This window comes from Rhinolophus ferrumequinum, chromosome 23 (assembly GCF_004115265.2).
Source record: "Rhinolophus ferrumequinum isolate MPI-CBG mRhiFer1 chromosome 23, mRhiFer1_v1.p, whole genome shotgun sequence".
Taxonomy (NCBI): domain Eukaryota; kingdom Metazoa; phylum Chordata; class Mammalia; order Chiroptera; family Rhinolophidae; genus Rhinolophus; species Rhinolophus ferrumequinum.
Window position 1 is genome coordinate 13,506,450 of NC_046306.1, and position 23,652 is coordinate 13,530,101.

At 49.0% G+C, this 23,652-nt stretch overlaps 1 protein-coding gene and 1 long non-coding RNA gene across 5 annotated transcripts in view; one reads left to right on the forward strand and one right to left on the reverse strand.

The window, feature by feature from the left end:
- The window catches only part of TOX2 (TOX high mobility group box family member 2), a 124,838-nt gene that overhangs the window by 95,593 nt on the left and 5,593 nt on the right, over nucleotides 1-23,652 (reverse strand). The window lies entirely within an intron of this gene.
- Nucleotides 2,417-5,552, forward strand: LOC117015683 (uncharacterized). Its single transcript, XR_004421775.1, has 3 exons — nucleotides 2,417-2,530; nucleotides 2,709-2,785; nucleotides 5,443-5,552. It is a non-coding gene; the product is annotated as an uncharacterized LOC117015683 (long non-coding RNA).

Consider the following 23,652-nt stretch of genomic DNA (forward strand, 5'->3'; position numbering starts at 1 on the left):
TCTGGCATAGAGTTGACTGTTAGAAGGTAGAAGAACACAGACTGGGTTTTTTTGCACCTAATCACAAACCAGGAGAAGCTTGTCCTAAATCATCTATCCTGTTTCCCCAAAAATAAGACCTAGCTGGACAATCAGCTCTAATGCGTCTTTTGGAGTAAAAATGAATATAAGACCCAGTCTTATTTTACTATAATATAAGATCAGGTATAATATAATATAATATAATATAATATAATATAATATAATATAATATAATATAATATAAAATATGAGACTGGGTCTTATATTCATTTTTGCTCCAAAAGACACATTAGAGCTGATTGTCAGTATGAGTCACTCCCTTGCTCAAAACCCTTCAAAGATCCCACTGTCCTCAGGATGAAGGCCCCACTCTTCCCTTTGGTCCCCAGGTCCTACTTGATCTGGTTTTTGCTGACTTCTCCAGCCCCATCCCTTCCCACCTCCCACTGGACTGCTACCCTCCTGCCAGCTGAACCACTCCTGGCACGTACCAAGGCCCTTGCTTGGCCTGGAACACAGGTCCCCTGTACACCGGCATTGCTATCGTCGCCGCTTCCTTCCTACAAACACTGGATGAGCATCTGCCCAAGGCTAGCCCTGTCCCCAACACCTAGAGGCTCCAAATGTGGCTGCAAGCATGTATGTGTACATGTGCTCATGTGTGTACGTGCCCAAGAAACAAGAATCCAAACAAATCCAGCCTGACCCTCTTCTGCTTGCTGGGCTGGCTCTTACCCCCTCACTCATGCATCCAGGTCCTGAAGGAAAATTTATTGAGCATCTGTTTGGTGCTATTCCAGGCCCCTGGGATGCTGCAGTGACCAAAGATCCCTGGAGCTTCCTTCTTGCATTGGAGACAGAAAACAATAAGCACGGTAAGTCACTTACACAATAAGGCAGAAGGTTCTTAAGAACTGGGGAAAGAAGAAAAAGGCAAGCAGGTGAGATGAACTAGAGTGCTGGGATTGGAAGGTATATAAAACAGGGTGACCAAGGCCGATCTCATTAAGAAAGTGACAGTTGAGCAGAGACTAGAAGGAGGTGAGGGAGTGCGCCAGGCAGATATGCGGGGGAGAAACGGCCGGTGCAAAGGCCCTGTGGTGGGAGTGTGCTGGTGGAGATCAGTCGGGTGGGCAGAACAAGCAAGGGGGGGAGGGGAGGAGAAGCCAGAAAGGCAGCAGGGGATGGAGTGTACCCCACAGATGGTACTGAGATTACCCCTCCCCAGTGAAAGGAAGCCAGCACTTTTTCCGAGGTCTTATCTGATGTTGTGGTTGGAGGAGCCAGCGAGGGCAGGGGTGAGGGCTGCGTAGCTCGGCATATCTGAGGAACCTCAGCGGGGCCTCAGAGCAGCTGACATCCGCTAGGCCTGCGGCTTCTTCCTGTGGCTTCTGCATCTCAGGTTGCCCCATGGCTATTTTTGTTCCTGTTTGGGGTTCTATGCAAGGCTCCTTTGTGCACAGTACTAGGGGCAACTGGGCCCGGCCCTCTTTGGGTTTGCTCTGCTCAGAGCAAAGAGGAAGGGCTATTTAAATGTCCCAAGTGTCTTCGGGGATAGATACTGTCCAACAAGTGGGAAAGAAGAGGGACTTGGTTGTAGGTGTCATCTTGTCACGCTCACGGCCCTCCAAGCTCAGAGAGGTCAGGTGGCTTCTCTAAGGTCACACAGCCAAATCAAACCACAGGCTGAGGAGTCTAATGCAGTCTGTCTAGGTCAGAAGGCACTTAATTTTCAAGGAGTTCTTTGCACTTACTGCCTAAATTAATGTTCCCCAAGCAAACATCCTGTGGTATCAGGCCTTCCAGAAGGCAGAAAGATAAAGGTGCATCATACATGGGTCTAGTCCCCTGAGGGTATCACAGCACTGATGGAGAGGACTTGACAGGGTGGGCGCAGGGAAGGGTCCCTGGCCCAGACTGCTGGGACTGGGACACGGGGGCAATCAGGGAAGGCTTCTGGGAAGCAGTGATGCCACAACTCTGTCTGTAAGAATAAACAAGAGTTCAAGAGTTAGAGAGAGATTTAGGGTCTGTGTACATAAAATCAAGCAGCATGAGAGCTTGGTCAGTGGGGAAGGGGGCTTGCAGAAGCAGCAGGGCAGTGTTTCTGCCTGGGAGGGAGAAAACAGAAGCTAGCCTGCTGACTTGCAGAAACTAAGATCAGACAGGTGCCCCAGCCCTCCAGGTAGGCACACTAAGAGTGTGAGAACAAATCCAGCAGGCTACAGGGACCATCCAGGAAAAGGATTTAAGCAAGGGAATGGTTCCCAGAGATCCCATTGGCTGCTGTGAGGAGAGCAGACTCTAAGGGAGACGGTGCAGGCCAGGTGACCTGGGTGGAGCTCCAGTCACCCAGGTGACAAGAAACAGCGAAGTGGGGAGACAATGGCTGTGCCCTGAAGGTGGAGCCAGTGGGGAGTGAGACAGAGAAGGGAGACAGGCTGACTTCAGCCAAGGAGAGGACAGTCGGACAGTCACGGAGTTTACCAAGACGGCATGACGGCTGAGAGTATGTCTGGGGGTAGGGGGTGGGAATCAAGCCAAGGACCGTCTACAGCCACGTCTCCTTCAGATGAACCCTCTGGGGCAAGGCTGTGCAAGTGAAAGCGGCCTTTCTATACAACTCCCTTAATTCTTTTTTTTTTTTCCCCAATTACAGTTGACAATCAATGTTATATCAATTTCAGGATGACTCCCCCTTTCATAAGGGGCTGCTGCTCCTACGGCCTCCATTGTTCTGCACGGCAAGTAAGATCCAGAGAAGGTGAGTACGTTGCCTGCCAATCCAGGCCCGCCAGTGCTGGATTGAGCACCACCTACGCCAGTGCTCATCTCGACAGACACACAGCAGCAGGAGACCCCAGGCCGTCCCTGGGAAACGGCCCCCAGGGTCTGGGAGAAGCTGGAATCCACTCTCCATCTATGACACGTCAGGGCTTCATTTGCGATTGTCCACACATGGGAACATTTGCCAGGCGGGGCAGAGCTTGGGGACTCCTGGGCAGCCCTCCAGCCCCTCCGAAGCCATCGGACCTGTGCCCGAGCCCCCTCCTGGGGAAGCCCTGCCTCCCTGCCTCTGCTCCCAATTTCATTAATTACTCGTATGTGAATGCATGAGGCACTAGTAGGAAGAGAGTTGTCACAGGAAGCTCCCCCTCCTTTGGCCGTGCCACCCACAGCTCTGATTTCCAACATGGAGTAGAACAGTCGGGGTTGGTGGGACCAGCCTGAATTACTTTTCTGAGGAAATGAATGAGAGACCAAAAGAAGGTGAAGAACTTGCCGAAGACCACAAAGCAGCTCCATAGCAGGAAACACACATATGACCCTGCTTCCCACTCCCTGGACACCCTCATTCTTTCCATAGGTATTCAGTGGGTGCCGGAAAGGGTACCCCAATCAAAGGCTCCCAAGGGAGAGTGTTTTTATTTACTAAGCACCAACAATGTGCTTTATATGTCTTGTCTCATTTAATCCGCCATTTTGTAGGCAAGGAAACTCCAGCTCAGAGAGGTAAGGTGACCTGCGAAGGTCACACAGCAAAGAAGAAACAGAGCCTGGGCTCAAAGCCAAGTCTAAAACCTGGGTTCAGCTTCTGTTCTCCAAGTTCAGGGGATGTGGTGATCCTCCGGCCATGCCCTCCTTTCCAAGACCACCTCCCTTGCAAGGCCTTTCTCCCTGGCCAGCCCAGAGCTCTCAGCAAACACCGGTTTATTGGTGCGCTGTTCTCCCGAGACCCCGCCAACACAACGCTGGTGACTAGTGTTCAGTAAGCTGTTCAGAAAATGTTAAAAAGTCAGTTCTGTTTCAAGACCAGTAAGTCCCTGTTAATCCCTCTCCCAGCCAAGAGCCCACGGAAGTGACTGGGGACACAGAGAAATTCACATCAGCCGGGGCTGTGAAGCTGATTGTGGCCCTGCAGTTGAGCTCCCAAAGGAAAGAACCAGAACACAGGGCCTCTGGCTATAAGCACAGGAGGAAGGCTCCCCAGGACCTACACACACATGCACAGAAACACACACACACACGCACACACACACAGAGTCATGGAGTCCTCTCGAGCAGAGCTGGATGTTCTGGGTCATTTGTTCGTTCATTCATTCACTCAACATTTATGGAGGTCCTAACACGTACTAGGCAAAGGTTGTGTGTGTATGCATGTGTGTACGTACATACATGCATACACACACACACACACACACACAATCTCAACACAGGGAAGTAGGCAGCAGTGTCCCCATTTCATGGACGAGGAGAAGGAGACGTATAAGGCTTAAGAAGCTTACCCTCGTCACATTGTATCTGGGGCAGAACTGAGATTTGAAACCAGCACCTAACCCAGACCCTGGTACAACGTATGCACTAAGTAGCTATGTCCTCACTGGCTGGCTGGCTGGCTCCTGAGCCTTCCCCTGCAGACTGGGGACCAGGAACCTCTTGCTGTTAGGAGATAGGGGAGATCCCGCAGACGGCACAGGAGCTTCTGTTTTTTTCGTCTCTCTTGGTTCCCCTGGGATATTCCAAGTGAGGAAAAGCAGGCCTGAGGGGGTGGCTTTCATGTCTGGGACACATGTGCACGAAGCCAGATTTTCCACAAGGACTGTGCTGGCTCAAAGCACCAGAAGAGGTCAGGCTCCTGCACAGCTGGGTGCAGCCCTGTCAACTTCGACAAGCTCCACCCCCAACTCAGCCAGCTCCCATCACAAAGACAATCTCCCCGGGGACACCTGGAAAATGTCATTAATATTGGGTTCTTGCATTCAAAACCTGCCACCTAGTCTGTGTGGGTGTGTTTGCCCTTAAATCTGTGACAATGTCCTTCCTCATTTTGTGTTGCCCTTTCTTCTATAAAAATGGCAACTGGAGATCTCCATTGGTTATTTTTCAATATCCTTAGTGGACAAAAGAAAAAGGTGGCACTCTCCAAATTTGGGGAGGAATTTTTATTGATCCTACAAACTCCAAAATCCAATGTTCCTGGTGACGTCCCCAGCTACTCCTCACCCCTCCTGCTTTGAAGGACCCTTTGCAGTCTTCACCCCAGGTATCTTCTGAGCTCCTACCATGCCATAGGCTACCCCTGTCACTGCTTCTGGGTGGGCCAGACTCCCCACCCAAACTTGGCCAGGCCTACTGCAGGGTATGCTCGATGTATGTATGTATATATGTATGGATGGATGGATGGATAGATGGATGGATGGATCGATCACTGAAAGTTCCTGGGCACCTATGATGCTCTGGCCACCAAGACCCTGCTCTCCAGAGTCCAGTGGCAGCCACTCCCAGAATTCCTTTTCAGGAAGGAGCCGCCAACTGCAGGCCTCCTGGACCTTCCAAAACATCTTCATTCTACACTGTGACAAGCACCAGTCCAGATCCCTGCCTGCCCTCACCCAGGCATCATCTATCTTCACCCCGCAGTGACGGCCTGACCACCTCCACCAGCAGGCGCTCGCTGCCTACCTTCTGCTGAAACACACCTGCAATGCACCAGCGTCGTGCAAGTAGAAGGAGCCCGAGTCTCATTCCAGAAGAAGCCCAGGCAGTGAGAGAACCCGCCCGCGACAGCCTCTATGCAATTCTGCTGCATAATCAGCAGAGAAAGAGAAAAAAATGCCAGAAATAGCAAGCTTTATAAGCCTCTTGACAACTCTTGGTCCTCTATTGGCTGGAGGCCCAGCACCCCCACCCACCCCATCCCATTCCTGTAAGGTGAAATGGAAAAATCTGTTAGTTAACCTCTTTTATCAGAATCCATCTTTTACCCCAATTTGGGCCCACGTGTTCGGAGCTCCTGATGGTGGTCTCCATGCCAGGTCTCAGGGATCGGAAGGAGAGGCAGCCTATACATACAGCCCCGCTTGGCGTCACTGGTGGCTTCAGAGCCTTCCCACTCATGCAACTGCCTTGGGAGTGGGTGTTGAACTGGAAGTGTTTCCGGAAGGTAATTTGGCAGCACCTGTCAACGTGTGAAACTTGCGTGCCTTTTCATTCAGCAATTAGACTTTTGAGCACCCTTCCTGCAGAAATACCTGTACCCGCGTACACGATGTATGCCCGCCGAGGCTGTTTGTTACAGAGAAGGATTAGAGGCAAGCTAAGTTGGGTGAAATGGGTTGAAACACATCTATTCTATAGAATATGATGGAATGAGGAAGGTCTGTAGTGGCTGACTTGGAACGGGTTGGGAGAAAGTCAAGGGCACGATCCCATTTTTATAGGAACAATAACTGTGTTTGGATAGGCACCGTACAAGGTGCCAAACTGTTAACAGTGGTTCCCCCGGGAGTAGGAGAAGGAGGTATTTTCAGTTGCTGTTTTTCTCTTTGTCTTGTTTCATTTTTTAAAAAAATTTCCACAAGTATGTATTACATTTGTAATTTAAAACGCAAACATAAAAGCCTCCCCTGGTTCCTTCCCACTCCTCTGAAGTCAGTCGGCCAAGGGCCAAGGTCACCCACCACAAGGCTGGGGGCTGGGTCAGGCTTGGGCCAGTGCTGGCACTGTGGACCCCCCGCAGTGTCCTTAGCTCTCACACAAGGGCAGTTAAACTAGGGCTCCGTGGAGAAGGCAGACTTTGGAACAAGACAGAACTGGGTTCAGGTCCCAGCTCTGCCTGCTGGAATGGTTAAGTTCCCCGAGCTTCCGTTTCTTCATCTGTAAAATGGGGATGATAGTACCTACTAAGTGCTATGTACTCTGGGCACTGTTAAACCAGTTTGAATCTTTTGGACATTTCAGAAACACCAGAGTCTGTTGAGGAAGCGTCACAGAGCTGAGCGCATCCAGGACTGAGAGGAGTTCTGGGGAATTGTCCCACTACTGGGCTCTTGTAACAATAGTAAACGACATGTCAGAGAGAAGGGCCTGGGAAACAGCAAATGCCATGTGATAAAGGAGGTTGATGCCTGCATGGCTGTATGAGGGAGAAGTGGGGGGATTAGAAAAGGCTCCAGAGAGGAGGAAGTCTTCTTCCATGCCTCTGTACTTTTCTCATGCTGTTCCTTCTGCCTGGAATGCACTTTCCTAGACTTTCACACAACTGACTTCTTCTCATCCTTTGTGTCCTGCTCAAAGAGCTCCTTCCTCCTCAAAGACAGCACCTTTGAGCTCACCCACACCTAAATTATTTTCTTCATGGCACACTTCTCCCGCTGATGGCTTCTGGTTGTTCTGATGGTTTTTATAAAGGTGTTTATCGTCCATCTTCCTGACTAGGCTATGAGCTCCTGGCAGAGACCATCTGCCTTGTTCATCTTTGGGTCCCAGCTCATAGCACAGGGCCTAACACACAGTAGGTGCTCAATGACTAGGAAGTACATACAATCCATAGATCCAAGGCCAAGATCCAAGCACAGGGAGCCTGTCTGAAGGAAAGGGAGATGCGGATTTTGTACTGTAATAGAAATATGGATGAAAATTTCAGACATACTGAAGATTTGTAAACACACACACAAAGCTGGAAGGGTGCTAGAAGAAATCATCCATGAATACTTACATAAGTTTAAGATGGGGAAAGACTTTCTAGGCCCAAATTTGTACGGACAAGGGCATTTATTTCTTTTTATAAGTAACATTACTTATAAGAAAATGGAAATGACAAGAAAAGCCATTGGTGGAGATTAGTTAAATAAAGCACAGCTCTCTGTGCAATGGAATACTATGCAGCCCTGAAAAGTGATCCGCATTTACTGATATAGAAAGAAGCCCATATTGCTTGTTGAATGTTAAACTTGCTAATTGGAAACGCTGATAAGTAAAAAGTATAACTGATTGTCACAGAGAAAGTGTGAAGGTAAAATTCCTTCAGTGATCATTTATTCATTCATTCCCTCAACAAGTATTTTCTCTTCCTTCTTTCTACTCCCTACTCCACGCAGGGCAGTTCCAGGAGCCACGGCCATGTGTGAACAGGACACTGCCCCTTCCCTCAAGGACATCTCAGCTCACACATGTAGGTGAGAAATGATGATGTAAGGGAAACAGTGCTCAGAGCTGAGGGCCCCAGGGCCAGCAGCTGAGTGAGGCCTTCATGGAAAAGGTGTCATTCGAGCTGGGAGTTGAGCTGGGAGTTAAGGGAAGGGAAGCGTTTGGGGATACAGAGAAGGGAGTCTGTGGGAGCTGAGCCTGGGGACAGAAGATTCTGGACTTGATCCTGCCACACGTGCAGGCAGGAGGCACTCTGGGCTTGTGATCCTGTTGTCACAGGCAATGATAGAGCAGCGAGTGCCATCCCATGAGGCAGGCAGGGCTGTGCAGGTGCACCCACCTGGCAGGCTGGGTTACCGAGGCAGCATGGCCAACCCCAGTGTGTGGGATTCTTTATTTTGCACTATTGGGGCCAAGTTACCCAGTGTGGGGCGGAGGGGTTCCCAGCTCCACGGACCCTCTGCTCAGTGCCTTCTGGGGAGAAGCCAGGGAGGGGCCACTGTCCCTTGATGGAACTCAGCACTTTTCAGTTTTCGTTTTCGGATTTTGAGGCAGCTCGATGGTTATGGTTCAAAACAAAGAGAGATGACTCAGCTTCCTGTGGAAGAGGTGCAGCCTTTTGGAAAAGATATTTCTGTTTTAATGCTGCTCTCTTCTCGGCCATGGAGACAGCTCATCTAGGCTGCCTGGTTTTCTTGATGTTTAACTGGGCCCAGAGGGAAGGGCAGGGACAGCAGCTAGGCTCTGGGGGCAGACTGCCTGAGTTGGAATCAGGGCCCAACTCCTTACTCGCTGAAAGGACCTGAACAAAGCGACACCCTCTCTGAGCCTGCTTTTACTTAAGATTTCAATATTGCAACTCTTGGGATTTTGCATATGTGTAATTCTACCTATCTTCAGATAAATGTTGTGAATAACTTACATATCAAAACTAAGAAGGCAGGAAAAATGCCTAAAGAATAAAGTATGATTAAGAAAAGTGGGGGAAGACTTCCCTGCAAGGTCTCTGCAAAGCCATTGTCTATGCAAATGGTCTGGTCCGGTGCCTGGTACAAAGGAGGTAGACAAAAAATATCACTGTTAATAACAACAGCCACCTGAGCTGCGGTTCTGCTGTGCCTAGGTTATCTCATTCAATCTTCACACCTGCCAAGCCCAAGTGCCCATTTTACAGATGAGGAAATTGAGGCTCAAAGCAATTAGTGCTCTTGAGTTTCCATCTTCCCATTCTCAAGGGTCAGCGCACACACCCGAAGCCAACTTACAACTGAAGCTGCATAAGCTTTTCCTTTCTGTCTGACTCTCTCTGCACCAGCAGCCAAGTGCACCAACCAGCCCCTCATGGTCTTTATCTGAAAAGTGGGGACAATATTCTGAGGTTGCTGAAATATTCTAGTTAAGGCTTCCTGAAAATAATTCCACAAAGGGCTCAGAAACCTTCAACAATATCACATCATTCCTTCCTCTAGGGCAAGGAGGAGTTCTAGGGCAAGGAGCTGAGTTTTTCACCTTCAACATCCCAAGGAGAGGCACAAAGCTGTTTGGAAAATCTCTCACAAGTCTAGAGAAAACCCGAAAGCTGAGAGAGAGGTATGCACTCATGAAAATAGAAAGATAAGGGTTTTTTAAATGAGCCATCATTCAAATGGCCACTCTTCACCATGACGCTAACGAGGGTCTCTCAAACCTTTGTCTTGGAACTAACTTAAAAAAATATGGGGCTTCATTATATGATTCTGTATATCCTCTATGTCTGGGAAAGTTTTTCATAATGAAAGGTTAAAAAGTCTGGTGCTAATAATGATGTAGGTGCTAGCAAATTACTTTTTTTCCCCATCTTGAAATATAAAATTCATCCTCGAGTGCATTAACTGAAAAACACTGTCAAAAGCATCTTCAATTAACATTGTCTTCTGCATTTTCCTCTCTCCTATCTTTTGAGTTAATTACCTCTATGTACATAAGACCAAGTAAAATGAATATGTGGTACTGAAAAAAAAATAAGTAAGTAAAATAAAAAGCTGGTGCAGCTGAACACAAGAGAACCCAGCACAGTGAAAACGTTTCCAACCTCCATTCCCTGCGTCACCCTGAAGCATATGCTGACAGAGCAACCTTAATACTAACTGACTAATTTTAAACCCTGTGATTACCAGAGCTGATTTCCATGGAACCTTCCTTTCATCGCACCGAGACCTGCTCACGGGTGGTAATTGCCAAGTTCAATTTTAGCTCTGTCATACTCAACCATCAGTGCTAACTAAGACGGCTGCTTCCTCGCCAGGTAAACTGGTAATGACATTGGCTTCGCTGCTTAATTTCACAATATTGTGATGCCCCCGTCAGCACCTGTAAATGCTGAGAAGCTACAAGCTTCTATTAAACAAATCTCGCCCAAGGGGAGTGACTGATCTGGCCCAAGGGAAGTGACTGCAGCCGCTTTGCACAGCTAAGGTGCCCACTGGGATCCTCACGCCCACTGGGACAGCGTGGTTCCTTCATCCCAGGTACTTTCTCCCCGAAAACGAAAACGCTGACCACTATAGGGCCACACTGCACACCTGTGGGTGCACTGAACCTTGCGTCCCTTCATCCTCTGTAATCACCTCCCACCCTTCTCCTGTCGCCACAGCCCTCCCAGAATCCCAACTCATGTCTGACTGCACAAGTGGTCCCCACACATGGGCCCTAACTTGTCCTCCAACCCCACTACTCGTTTGTGGGTCTTACGCACAATGCCATGTGCCACCCTCATTTTGTCAAAGTGCCCCATTGGCCTTGCATCTCTCCTATTATTAAGCAGCTTCCACCCCACACACATAACCCTCCCCCTGCCTGGGTTCTGACAGCAGAACTGTACTCTGGGCACACCCGGGTATGTTTGGGCTGACGTCAGCTTTTACCCTGAAACTGACAGGAACTAGCTCTGATGAGGCGGAGGGCCGAGAACTATGCCCTCCGGTGCCCACTACACACCAGGCATGCAACAGGTACTTTATACCCCGCGTATTCCCTGCGTTCAGCCAGAGAGCCAAGAAAGCAAGGTCTCATCCCCCTTTTTACATTTGGAGAAACTGAGGTCTGACAACTTCCATGAAGCTGGTGAAAGAAATTTCTTTTAGCTCCAAATGCCAGTTAAAGCTGTGCTTCCTGTGAGAAGCTGCCAAGCCTCTTCCCCCTGAACGAAGAGATCATGGAGTAAATCTATTTCCCTTTTCGCTTTTCTGCCCGGAAGCCCAGAGCCAGATTTGCAGGTCAATTTCAAAAACTGTAGAGCCCAGGGCTGACATATCTGTTCTCATTTTCCACCTAGAATTTGTTCTATTTTATATTTGCCTTGGCTGTAATTTTGCAATGTATTACATATACTTTTATATCTTTGTATGTGTTCTTGTAAATGAATGATCAAAAATAAACAAGCAACCACCAAAAGTGAGACTTGGACAGGTTAGGTGGGTGTCCCAAGTTCCCACAGCCAGCCAGGGGTCTGTCTATCCCAGCACTCTCCCTGCTGGCCCATCACCTTCCTCTGCTCCTCAACCAAAAAGCAAACAGTTTCTGAGCCTTTGCTTCCCTCTGAGCACAACTGGTCCTGCTACAGCCACACTAGCTTCCCAACAACTCCATGAAGGAGACTAATAGTAGCACATACTCTGTCCCAGGAACGGTTTCTTGTGCTTTCATATATATATTGGGGCTCATGACAACCTTACTAGGTAGGTGCAATTATTATCCTCATTTTACAGCAGAAGAAACTGAGGCACAGAGAGGTTAAGTAACTTCCTAGATGTGCACAACTAGCAAGTGTCACAGACAGAATTGGAGCTAAGACTCTTGGTCGTATGGTCTGTGCTCCCTACCGCAATGCTGTCAAATGAGTCATCGTGTCCCTCATGTTCCAGATAAGGACATGAGGTTCTGAGACTCAAGGGGTTCTCCCAAGCTTGGGCTTTGACTGTCCAGTCTGTATGGCTGCAGACACAGAGGGAGAAGCCATGGGCTCCAAGAAACCCCACTCCCAAATTCCAGCCAAGACAGGACCATGCTTCTAGAAGCAAGGACACAAGGTCACTCCTGCCAGAGGTGCATAAGGAGGCTGCCAGGCAGAAATGCCAGGACTAGAAAACCTTCCCAAGGGCACCTCTGCTGCCCCTCCCCCACCAGCCTGGTCCCCTCTGTGCTGGGGGCAGGCATCACAGGCCAGCTGCCCCATCGAAAAGCTGACAAATGCACTTTTGCCTGCCACACTGGTGGCTGAGCCCCCAACTCCACCAAAGGCAGTGTGGACATGAGTTCTGAAGCATGAAGACACAGGTTTGAATCCCAGCTCTGCCACTTACTAGCTGTGACCCTTGGGTAAGAATGAGTGTCTCCTTTAAGTGAGGTCTTAATGCCACCTCCTCACTGCATGTCTGTGGAGACGGCAGAGTTCCCTGGCCCCGTGCCCTGCCTCCCAGAGATTTCTTGCCATTTCTGTGTCTGCCTCAAGCAGCATCCTAGCAACTCCTTCCAGGGTATCAATCAGGAGATGACAGAGGGAGGGACGCCAGGGAGGTTTGCTCCAACTCATTTCATTCAAGACAGGCTTACCAGGACAGGACTGAAAAATAAAATTAAATAATGAAATTCGAGGTTGAATACACACCCAAAGAACTTTTCAGTTCTATCTCAGGCAGGGAGAGAGGACTAAGGGGGTCCCCATGGGTGGTCTGCTGTGGGAATCTGCAATAGGCCCATCTCCAGAGGGATGGGCTGCCAGCCCATGTGATACACCCCAGTTGCCTCGGTTTCTGTTATTCTGGGGAGGACAGCTAGCTCCCTGGACATCCAGGGCCTGGTAACGAGGAGTGTTTGCTGCACTCTGTGCAGGCCCTGAGGTCCCCTCACTGTCCTCAGCTGCACACAGGTAAGCCACAAAGGCCTTGGTTCTCAAACTGTGCTCCACTGACAGGTGGCTCAGCATCACCTGGACCTCATTAGAAATGCCAAGTCTCTGCCTCCCGCCCCAGAACTACGGAGTCAGAATCCACATTCTAACAAGACCCCATGTAATTCACACCCACATTACAGTTTCAGAAGCATTGCCTGAAGGTAGGTAATACCAGCCCACCGTGGGGATCACCCAACGACCGTGGTATGGACCAGATCTGACCATCTGTTGTGCCAATCATAGAGCTAGCATGGGGGTCACCCAACCCCAACCATTGAGCATGGAGGTCAGCCAGCTAGTGCGGACGTAACCACCCTGACCACCACTGGTGTGGTCTCCACGGCTCAGCTCTGGGTGGCTGTGAGTTCCAATGTTACTGAGGTAGAAGCTCTGTGTCCTGGTTTAGCTCCAACTCCACACGCTTAGCTCCATCACCAGAATTCTGTTTTTCTTTGATGTCACAGGAACCAATCCCTGTGCTTCCATTCGTCATTTAAAGCCTTGGCCTCTGCCTCCTTCTTGAAGGACCCCACCCCTAACACCAGACAGCTAGGAAAGGTTCCCCAAGGGCATCCCTGGAGAAGATGCTAGAAAGAGGGGCAGATGGGATTGTGCAGGGTCCTGGAGGATGCAGGGAGGGGGAGCAAGGCCACTGGTGTCTCTACCTTGGAAGAAGAAGCTCCTGGCCTACCCTGAGTCAGAAACCCCTCTTCAAGAGGCCCCACTCCAGCTTACCCCGGGGTGTGAGCCCCTCAGGGCCCCCTTCGAGGGGATGGCCATGACCTTTGCAAAACTAAATGCAATAACCAAGTCCTACGTGCCAAGCAGACCCCAGGGCCAGCCTCGGAGTCTGCAGTAATCCAGACATGTGTTTGGATAGGAGGCACCCTGCAAAGCTCGGTCAACTCTGCCTGTCGCCTGAGGAGGGAAGCGGTTCACCTTTTGCTAATCGCCCTAATTCATTTTTTATTACGAACTTTCCTGTTTTCTGTTTGCCATCTGATTGAAGATATTACCAAAGGCATTTAAACAGCATCCGACTGGACCACCACGGCAAACATAACTCTTTTGATTGAAATCTGCATTAATATACATATAATTCCCTGATCACAAAGACCTCATGGTCCACATGTTAGCTCCTAAGTGAAGGCAGATTTTGCAAGAGGTATATACACAATTGAAGGTTTTTCAAAAGATAATAAGCCGTGTCAGGAGGGGGCGATAAAATGGGCACTTTCTCGTGCTATCGGTGAATACAGATGACCCTTTTGGAATATAAGTGTGACAATCTGAATTAAAAGCCATGGAAATACTCATTCTTTTGACCTAGGAGTTCTACTTTCGTCCATAGCCAACAGCCTGGGTCTTACCCTTGACACCCCTTCTCTGTAATACCCCACATCCGACTCATCCCCAAATCTCATCCATTCTACCTCCTAGTATCTCCCATCGTCCTCTACTTCTCTCCATCCCCACCCAACCACTCCAGTCCAAGCTGGAATGGCCAGCAGAGCTTTCTGCAATGATGGGAAAGTTCTCGATCTCCCCTGCCCGACAGGGGCTATCCTAACGGCTACAGAGCCCTGGAAATATGGCTAGTGTGACTGAGGAACAAAACTGATGTGGTGTGATTTTAAATTGAAATCGCCACATGTGGCTGGTGACGACCATATTGGATAGCACGGTCCCGAGCCATCATCGATCTTGTAAACCACAGCCATCCCCTCCCAACTGTCATCCTGCGCCCACTCTTGCCCCACCCAAGGTTCTCCCCATAAGACAACCACAGAGAGTTTTCTGCAATACAACATACCTCAACTTTCACCGCCCTTGAGACAGTCCAAGCTCCTTGACATGGCCTTCGGGACACTGTCTCCTGGGGACAGAGAGCACCCCAGCTCGCACAGGGAGCCTATGGTGTTCCAGGTGCTGGAGGAGCAAGGACAGCGGCACAGAGGAGAGCCGTGAAGGCCTCTGGGAGGGGTGGCACTCGAGCAGACATTGAGAAGACATCTACGTCGACGGCCATACCACCCTGAACGCACCCGGTCTCATCTGATCTTGGAAGCTAAGCAGGGCCGGGCCTGGTTAGTACTTGGATGGGAAAAGACATCTACATAGAAGATTCCCAGAGAAGTGGGGAACTCGAAACCAGAGCACAGCAGGTAGAGTCATCCGACAGACACAGCCATGAGCAAACGGCAGAGCCCTGCCCTTGTGAACCCGATGTTCCCGTGCTGGGGGTGGGGCATAAACCATCAACAAATGACACACGTTGGAAGGGGGAAGAGAAAGACGGGAAAGGGGCTCCTGGGGGCTGGGGCTGGCATGGGGCAGTATGCAGGACTGAATGTTAACAGAGGGCAGCGCCCAAATAAATACTGTTCTTGAGTCTGCATGGGGGATAGCAGCAGGTACCTTTGGGGCAGGTAACACAGTCTTGATAATTGACAATTTAATAAAAAGGAAGGGGTGATCAAATCAGAGAGCAGTCACCAAAAAGTCCTGCTTGCTCAACAGAAACACTCCCACGAGCTAGAGAGAGATTCATTCTCTCCAAAGGCCAGCTGGCTGTGCCCCCAGATGCCCCATCCAAGCAACTGGGAGTGACGCCTACCTCCTGCAAATGGCAAGGTCGACACCTCCCGTCAGAAGCAGGGTGACGATGCTGAGGTCCGCCAGCCCTCGCCTCAGAGAGCCAAGCATTGACTAAGGGCCGTAAGGATGAGGATTGCCAATGCCACCCCCCTTGGCTCCCATTTCAACTTTCTTCCTTGGGCTGGGCTGGAGGTGAGGGTGGCATGTTGTTCCAATGGGAATTCACATCTATTAGCCCCAGACCCTGTGTCCCCCTCATTGATGAGAAACAGCAATGGCGACAATGTCCAAATAAGTGAGGTCCAGAGAGGGTGAGTGAATTAGTCCTGGAAACACAGCGGGGGTTATGTTATGGTGGCCATCTCTGGAAATGGCCATATTTCCAGATAATGGCCAAATGCCATATTGATTCATTCATTCTTTCAACAACTTTTTCTTGAGCACCTACTACCCAGCAGACCCCATGCTACGGTGCTGGGACTCCATGGTGAAGAAGACAAATGTGACTGCAGTGGTTTGCAAGCTTACTGGCCTGAAGGTGGAACAGGCACTCGAGTAATCTCACAAACATATCATGCAATGGTGAGAAAATACACTCGAGGCAAAGATAGAGAATAATGGGGTAACCACACCAATGAGAGGGTCAGAGTCTTTGAGAAAGTGAGGATAAAGCTGAGACCTGAAGGAAAAGCAGGAGCCAGCCCTGGGAAGAAGGCAGGCAAGAACATTCCAGGGAAAGGGAAGAGCTCTCAGGCAAAAAAGAGGGGAAAGGGAGAGTACCTGGGAAACAACAAGAAGGCCTGAAGCGCTAGATTGGAATCAACAAGGGTGAGGCTGGTTTTGTTCAACACTATATCCCCAACACGAAGCCTGCTGCCTCAGACAGGCTGGCAAAGCAGACAGGGGCTAGATCACACAAGAACCTACCGTGTTTCCCCGAAATAAGACCTAGCTGGACCATCGGCTCTAATGTGTTATTGGAGCAAAAATTAATATAGACCCGGTCTTATTTTACTATATAGTAAAATAAGACCGGGTCTTATATAATATAATATAAGACTGGGTATAATAAAATAAAATAAAATAAAATAAAATAAAATAAAATAAAATATAATATAATATAATATAATGCCAGATCTTGTATTAATTTTTACACCAAAAGAGGCATTAGAGCTGATGGTCTGGCTAGGTCTTATTTTTGGGGAAACATGGTAGGGGCCCAAAAAAGGAATCTGATATTATCTACACACCACGGGAAGCCCCTGGAAAGTTTTAAGCAGAGGTCTGACAGGCTGGTAAGAGTTCACTAAGCTACAATGGAGAGCCATTGAGAGGTTTTGCCCAGAGAAACGACAGGATCCAATTTACACATCAAAAAAACCTGGATCATGTCCAGGATGGCTCCTCGGTTCATCCGGATGTGGGACTTGTGGTCCCTGGATAGTAAATGTCCCCCAAAACTAAGTGTCCCCAGCTGGTATGTGGGAGGTGGCCACATTTGAGCAAAGCAAGACAAAGCAGCAAACGACAGGATGTGTTGACAGGGTATCAGACAGATAATGTAGCTGTCGGCAGATGGAAAACCGTCCCGGAGAATGCCTCAACAGGGTCGTGGCTTGTTGTTAATGTCGAGCCATTAGGAAAACACAATTATGTGCTTCACTGATACTGTAAGACATAATCCAAGACAGCGAGCAAACATTTAGTGCTCCATCGAAAGGAGAGGTAAGATGACTAACAGAAGAGCCACGGAAGGAAATGCTTGAGTTGCACAGGTGAGTGGCCAGGCCCCTCAGGATTTTTTGTCTCCTGTCTCATTTAAAATCACAGCCTGGCTCTTAGGCATTCATAGACAGATTTGGAAAGGGAATTAAAATGAACTATCCCAGGTGCTTCAACATTCATTATTATCTTATTTAATTTCACGTACAGGTAAGCACTGTCAATCCCATTTTGTAGGTGAGGAAATTGGGGTCCAGCGATATTAAGTAGCTTTCCAAATGCCTGTGCTCCCAACTCCAGCCTCATCGCTTAACATCGGTCTCTTCCTCTGGCTCTGCACATGCTGTTCCTTCTACCTGGAATGCTTTTCCTTGCCTTCTTCACATGGCCAATTCACCTTCAAGCATGGGCCAGGTGTCCCCTCCTCTGAGAAAACTTCCCTGACTACTCTCAGCCTGGCCTAGTGGTCCCACAGCCATGTGGAATGGTTTATTTTTGTCTGTCTCTCTAATGAGCAAGGCTCATCAAGAGCAAGGACCAGGTCTTAATCACCTGTCATGCCTGCCATCTCCCACAAAGCCCTGCAGAGAGCAAACAGGCAGTGAATATTCTGTGGATGGATGCATGGATGGATGCATGGATGGATGCATGGATGGATGGATGCATGGATGGATGGATGGATGACATAACTCTCAATACGTTGCAAAGCCAGGATTTGATCTCAGGCCAATATGACTCCAAAGCATTTCTCTTGGTGGGTGCATCTTATATGGTTTGTGGGTGTATCTTATATGGATCCATCAGAAAATATACACAAACACGGAATACATACACAAAACATACTGAGGGCTTCATTCATCCCCTCAAAAGAGATGCCAAAAAGCACCACTCCTCAGGTGAAATTGGACGTGAATTTGGGTAAAAACTTAACCAAACTCTTTTCTCTTTTGCCAGAGAATTTCACCTTTGTTAACTTTCTACCATAACTCCCCTAGACACCTGCCGACGTTAGGATGTTAACTATGTTACTAGGCAACTCTGCTTATGGTAAAAAATGACCTCTGATTGGTAAGTTGCATCTGGACTGGAAGAAACTATATGTAAATTATAAATATCTGATAAAGAAGCCAGGCTTTAGGTTTTCCTGAGTGCAGTGACTCTTGAAACTGACATGCCCCTGGCAGGAACCCTTGAAGGGAAGACTATGAAACTGTGACAAGAGATATAGGTCCTTTGGGGAATAAGGCTACTAAGCCAGGGTGGCTTCCAAACTCACCCACTGTGGGTCTCATTCCCTTGCACCTGAACTAGAACCTGGGGCAGGGCAGGGGAGTGGAGGGGAGGCTTGGCAAAGTGAAGCTGTCGTGGCCACCTCCCTGGGCTACTGCAAAGACCTCTGCAAGAACTACGCCTGCAAAGGCGGAACAGACCATGTGCCCTGCGGGCAGGCAGTGGTCCTTCGAGGAGACAGGTACCAAGTGTCACCTGTGTGAGCCTTGTGAGTCTGAATGTTTGACTGAATCTGTAAGAATCCCTGTGGGAGCTACAATGAGACAAAGAGGAACCAATACAGACGAGAAAAGAGACCATTCCAACGAAAACCACCTATTCCGAATAGGAAAGTCTCCTTAGACTCTATCGTTTATTAAAGACTTAAAAACCTGGGGTGGAGCCTATACTTGCTGTCCCATGGGGGGGCCCAGATGACCTGAATAACACATGGCAGCAGGAATGAGGAAGGGGATGGCTTCCTTGATCTCCCAGAGGCCTCACCACAACGTGAGATGCAAGGGAGGTTATGGGAGAAAACAAGGGCAGAATGAGGTGAAGTGACAGGTCCAAAGTCACACAGCTTGGAAGGGCCAGGATCTGAACCCAGGCACTTCCACTGACCTTAGAAGTCACATGTGAATCCACTGTCTGGTTTTGCATTAACCAGATCAGGTAGATCAGGTGGACCTACAGAGCAGAGGCAGCATAGGGGGCGGGATGGAGGGAGCTTTTTAAAGAATGTAGGTAGCACCCAATAGGTATTCAATAACTATTTGCAGAATAAATAGGCAACAAAAGGCTCAGGGTCCATCTTCCACGTTCTCCAGGTCAGGTCAAGTTGAAACACAGCGCGATGGAACAACAGAATTTATGCGTGAGATTGACCCTGGGCGATGCTACTAAGCTGTACTCACTTCCAACAAGTTTCTAAATCATTCCTGCAAATGAGGCCCAACTTTGAGATGAGCATATTTTAATTAGCTGCAATGTGAAGGTATTCTATTGGCGAATGACATTTGAAGTTGAAAACCAAGGCAGCAGGCCCAGTTGGAACCCCATGGCCCCCCGAGAAGAGCCAATGCACCAACACTAAAAACAAAGGCGAGCTGATCCCCTCTTTCATCCCTGCAGAGGGTGGGGCTCCTGGCACCTGGCACCCTGGAGGCTGCAGGACCGAGGAGTGGAGAGAACACAGCCCAGCCCCGGCTCTGCTGCCCAGCTCCTCTGTCGCCTTTTGTAACTTGACTTACTTGGATCTCACCCACAAAATGGGGACACATGTGCCTAGCGTAGTTCTTCTGCAGACTTAACGAGATGATATGAATGAAGGAGCCTGAGACGTGGTAAATGCTCAGAGAATAATCCGTGCTTATTTCTACCCTACTTTTCTCCATCAAATAGCACAAATTTTAAAAATAAAAATCAGTGAGAGGGGACTTTTTGTTCAAGATGGCGAATAGAACACATCCTTTTTACCTCTGTTCTCTTCTGGATCCCCATTGTTTTTCCCTTCATAGTCTAATATATTTCCGTGTCTTTTACAGAGAACAAAAACAATTTTTAAAATAAAGAATGGTGGCACTCAAGATAAAGGGGGGAAATGATAGAAGAGTGAAATGAAATCGGGAGTGAGTAAATAAGCAAAAGATGTGACATGATAGCCCTTCGTTATGGCTACAAGAAACCTACTCATTTGCTTCTGAGCTTCCTGGGAGCTCCGAGAAGGTGAAGGAAATGGTGAAGGGCAAAGCCATGGATACGTAACTACATCCCGGTTGGGGCAGGGCAAAAGACTCTTGCTGAAGAACGTGACAGGACTCCAGCCACAAAAGAAAGCCCTCCCAGCACTCTGTGGTCTCTTTCCCAGATGTGACTCCCGGAAGCATGTCCCAAGAAGCTCCTTAGATATCAATCTGGAGTCCTCCCCATCACACAGGAAAATGTGTGACATCTCAGCACCAGAACTCTGGAATCCTGTCCTGGAATGTGGAAGAGAATCTCCTTGCCCCCCCCAGAAAAAATTCCATTAATTATGATTCTTCTTCACTCCGCTCAAACCTAAGAAGCAGTTATCCTGCAGCTCTCAGTCACATCAGATAAAGAAGAACCTTTAGCAAGTGATTCCAAGTTGCTCTAAATCATCAACACGGTGGCCCTTGATTTCCTGGGGACCAAGGGGAAGGCGAGTTTTCTCCCCAAGGTGCATCTCCCTGCAATAGACACAGTCATGCTCTCCTTTTGCGTTCATCTCCCAGCTGCTGGGAATGAGTTGTTGGGCTACAGCTAAGGCCCCCACACTGCACTCTGCCACAGGGTACTACGAGACGACTGCCTGCAGTAAATGATTGGATGGTATAAGAATCAAAGGCATGGGCCGCCCCCGGCCTCAGTTTGGGACAACTCTGAAGTCCCAGCTCAGCTCCGGAGCTCCCTGTGGGGTGGCTTTCATCAGTAACCATATTCTGGGCCAGCATCTCCATTAGAAGTGCAGCTCCTGAGAATGTGTCCCCACAGAAACCTTCCACAGACAACTCTCCATTTCAGAGTCTGTGCCCAGGGAACCCAGGGTAAGAGTCTCTCCAAGGTGAAGGAGACTCCCCGATGACCTACAGGGGGCCTGAAGAAGGCAGGAGTCTCTAGGACACCTGACCACGTCCCCGTGTCCCAGCCAGAGCTACCTGCCCCAGGCCAGCAAGACCTCCCCATCGAAAACCCTCCCGTATTCTAGCCTAGAGCTGTGTTTTCTAACTGTGCTTCCCAGAACAGCAGCTTTGGCAGCGTCAACTTGTCAATGTCAGCAGTGCACCTTTTCAGCTCAGCCCCAGACTTACGGAATCAGAACTCTGGGAGTGGCGCCCAACAATCTGTGTTTTCACTGCCCTCCAGGTGAATCAAGTTTGAGAAGCAGAGCATCCTTGGCTACTGGGGGAAATCAAACACAAGTCATTAAACTTTCCCATCAGCAGAAGACCGAGAGACAGTTGCTGACAATGGTTTGAATCCAGCAAGGGGAAGCTGGCTCCAAGCTCTGCACCTCATCTCTGGCTCCAAGGCACTGCTGTACTTAAAACCCAACCGGCTGACACTCTTTCTGATGATGTCTGCTGGTGTCCCGGCTCCCCTGCAGGCGGGACTCCCCGCCATTCGGCTGATAGTATCCCCGATCTACCCTCCGAGCCACTTTGGAATGGCTGTTCCCTCCACCTAGAATGCTCTCCCACCACTCTGTAGCTGCCTGACTTTGCTATAAGACTCTACCGTGTGAAGCCTTCCAACACCCCTGGTGCTTCCCCAGACAATTATACATTTAATTGTGACTCTGCATTTTTAGCCAATATATTACAGATCCACACAGCCTTTCGTCAAGTAAAGGTGCGTTTCCAGTTGAGTCGCTGAGCCTTCCGGACAGGGCTAAAGCCCCTAGCACACAGTAGGCACACCACAAAACCTGCTGAACAGCTGAGAAACCCAACAGTAAACAGGTGATTGCATATTGATAAACCACAACCTTGCTGTTTACTCTAGCAGGCGCCAGAAGTCGCAAATGGGTAGCAGCAAGTTTAAGCTTCAGGGTAATTGATCAGAATTTATTATCCTATGTTATACAACATGTTTTCACTAAGACATAAAATTACAACTTACCACCACTCATTAAGTTAATAATTACTTACCATATGTTTTTACTGCTGCTCCCAAACCATGGTGAAAACTCACTGTGTAAGCTTTTGGTCCGTGTAAATAAGACAACTGTCAACAATGGGGATGCAGGATTTACTGACGGGGAGACAGAACTAAAATACTGGACAGAGAGCAGGAGCCCTAATGCCCTGCCACTCACGTCACCATCATCGTCTAATATGCCTGCACTACACTTTCTAGACTGGTGGTTCTCAAACAGGGGTGACTTTTGCTCCCAGGGGACACTTGGCAAAGTCTGGAGACATGCTTGGTTGTGATGACCAGAGAGGGGGTGCTACTGGCATCTGGTAGGCAGAGGCCAGGGGTGCTGCAAAAAACATCCTATAATGCATGAGACAGCCCCCACAACAAGGAACTGTCAGGTCTAAAAATATCAATGTGCCGAGGGTGGGAAACACTGTTCTAGATGAAAAGGAACTTCCATAGCTTTTACTTTAATCTGAGCTTCCCAGCAACAATACGAAGAAGGCATCGCTGTCCCCTTGTACGGATGAGAAAATCGAGACCTGGAAAGATTGAATGACGTGCACAGCCTATGCCAGTGAATGGTGCCGTTGCGACGTGAACCAGTCTTTTCTGCCTGCTAAACCTGCCTCCCCTCTCACACAGATTCAAAAAGGAAACAGAAAAATGCAGAGGAAATGAGCAGCTACCTGTCCATTCATAATCCTAAACAGTCCAACAGGAGTCCTCCTCAAACCAGAGGCCCAGGAAATCCCACCCAGAGACCAAGCAAGGCATGTAGGAAGACACCGCCCCTCCCTGCACTGCGGGAACGGCCAATCCTCCAGCAGCCCCAGCTGAAACTGGGTTCCCCTGGCATTTTAACTTATAATTGTGCTGCTCTTAGTGAATAGAAATGGAACGCATTTCCTGCTGGGGCTGAGTGCTGTATATGCCTGATCTCCAACCCTCCTGGCAGGCAACCCACGGGGGTTTTGCCCATTCTGCAGACGAGGAGACGGGAGCACAGGGAGATTCATAAGGTGCCTGTGCTGACGATGGTAAGGCAGCATTCAAACCCAGGCCTGCCGGGTTCCAGAATCTACGCTCCCTCCAGACCCTAACGCTGTCTAGGAAATCAGAGAAACAAAACAGACGGCCGTAGGGAATCACACAAAGCTGGCAGTCACACTGTAGGGGAATCCTTGGGACAAGGGCCTGGTCCTGCATGCAGACTCAGAGCCACTCTTCCTGGCTTATTGGCTGCTCCCCATGCTGGGCTCTGTCCCCTGGGTCTTCTCTGTCAGGCAAGGCCCTCTAGGAATGACATGTCAGCCAAAAGACGCTTGGCCCCTGCCTTGCCCTGGATTTGATGTACTCACCACAGTCTTCAGATTATAAGAGCCAAACAGATGCTAAGTTCCTCAAGCCACAGGGGACAACAGGCCATTCATTCATTCATTCATTCATTCAATATTTATTGAGCGCCTTTGTGTCAGGCCAGCCCTGGGAATATACAAGTAAAGGTAGACACAGTG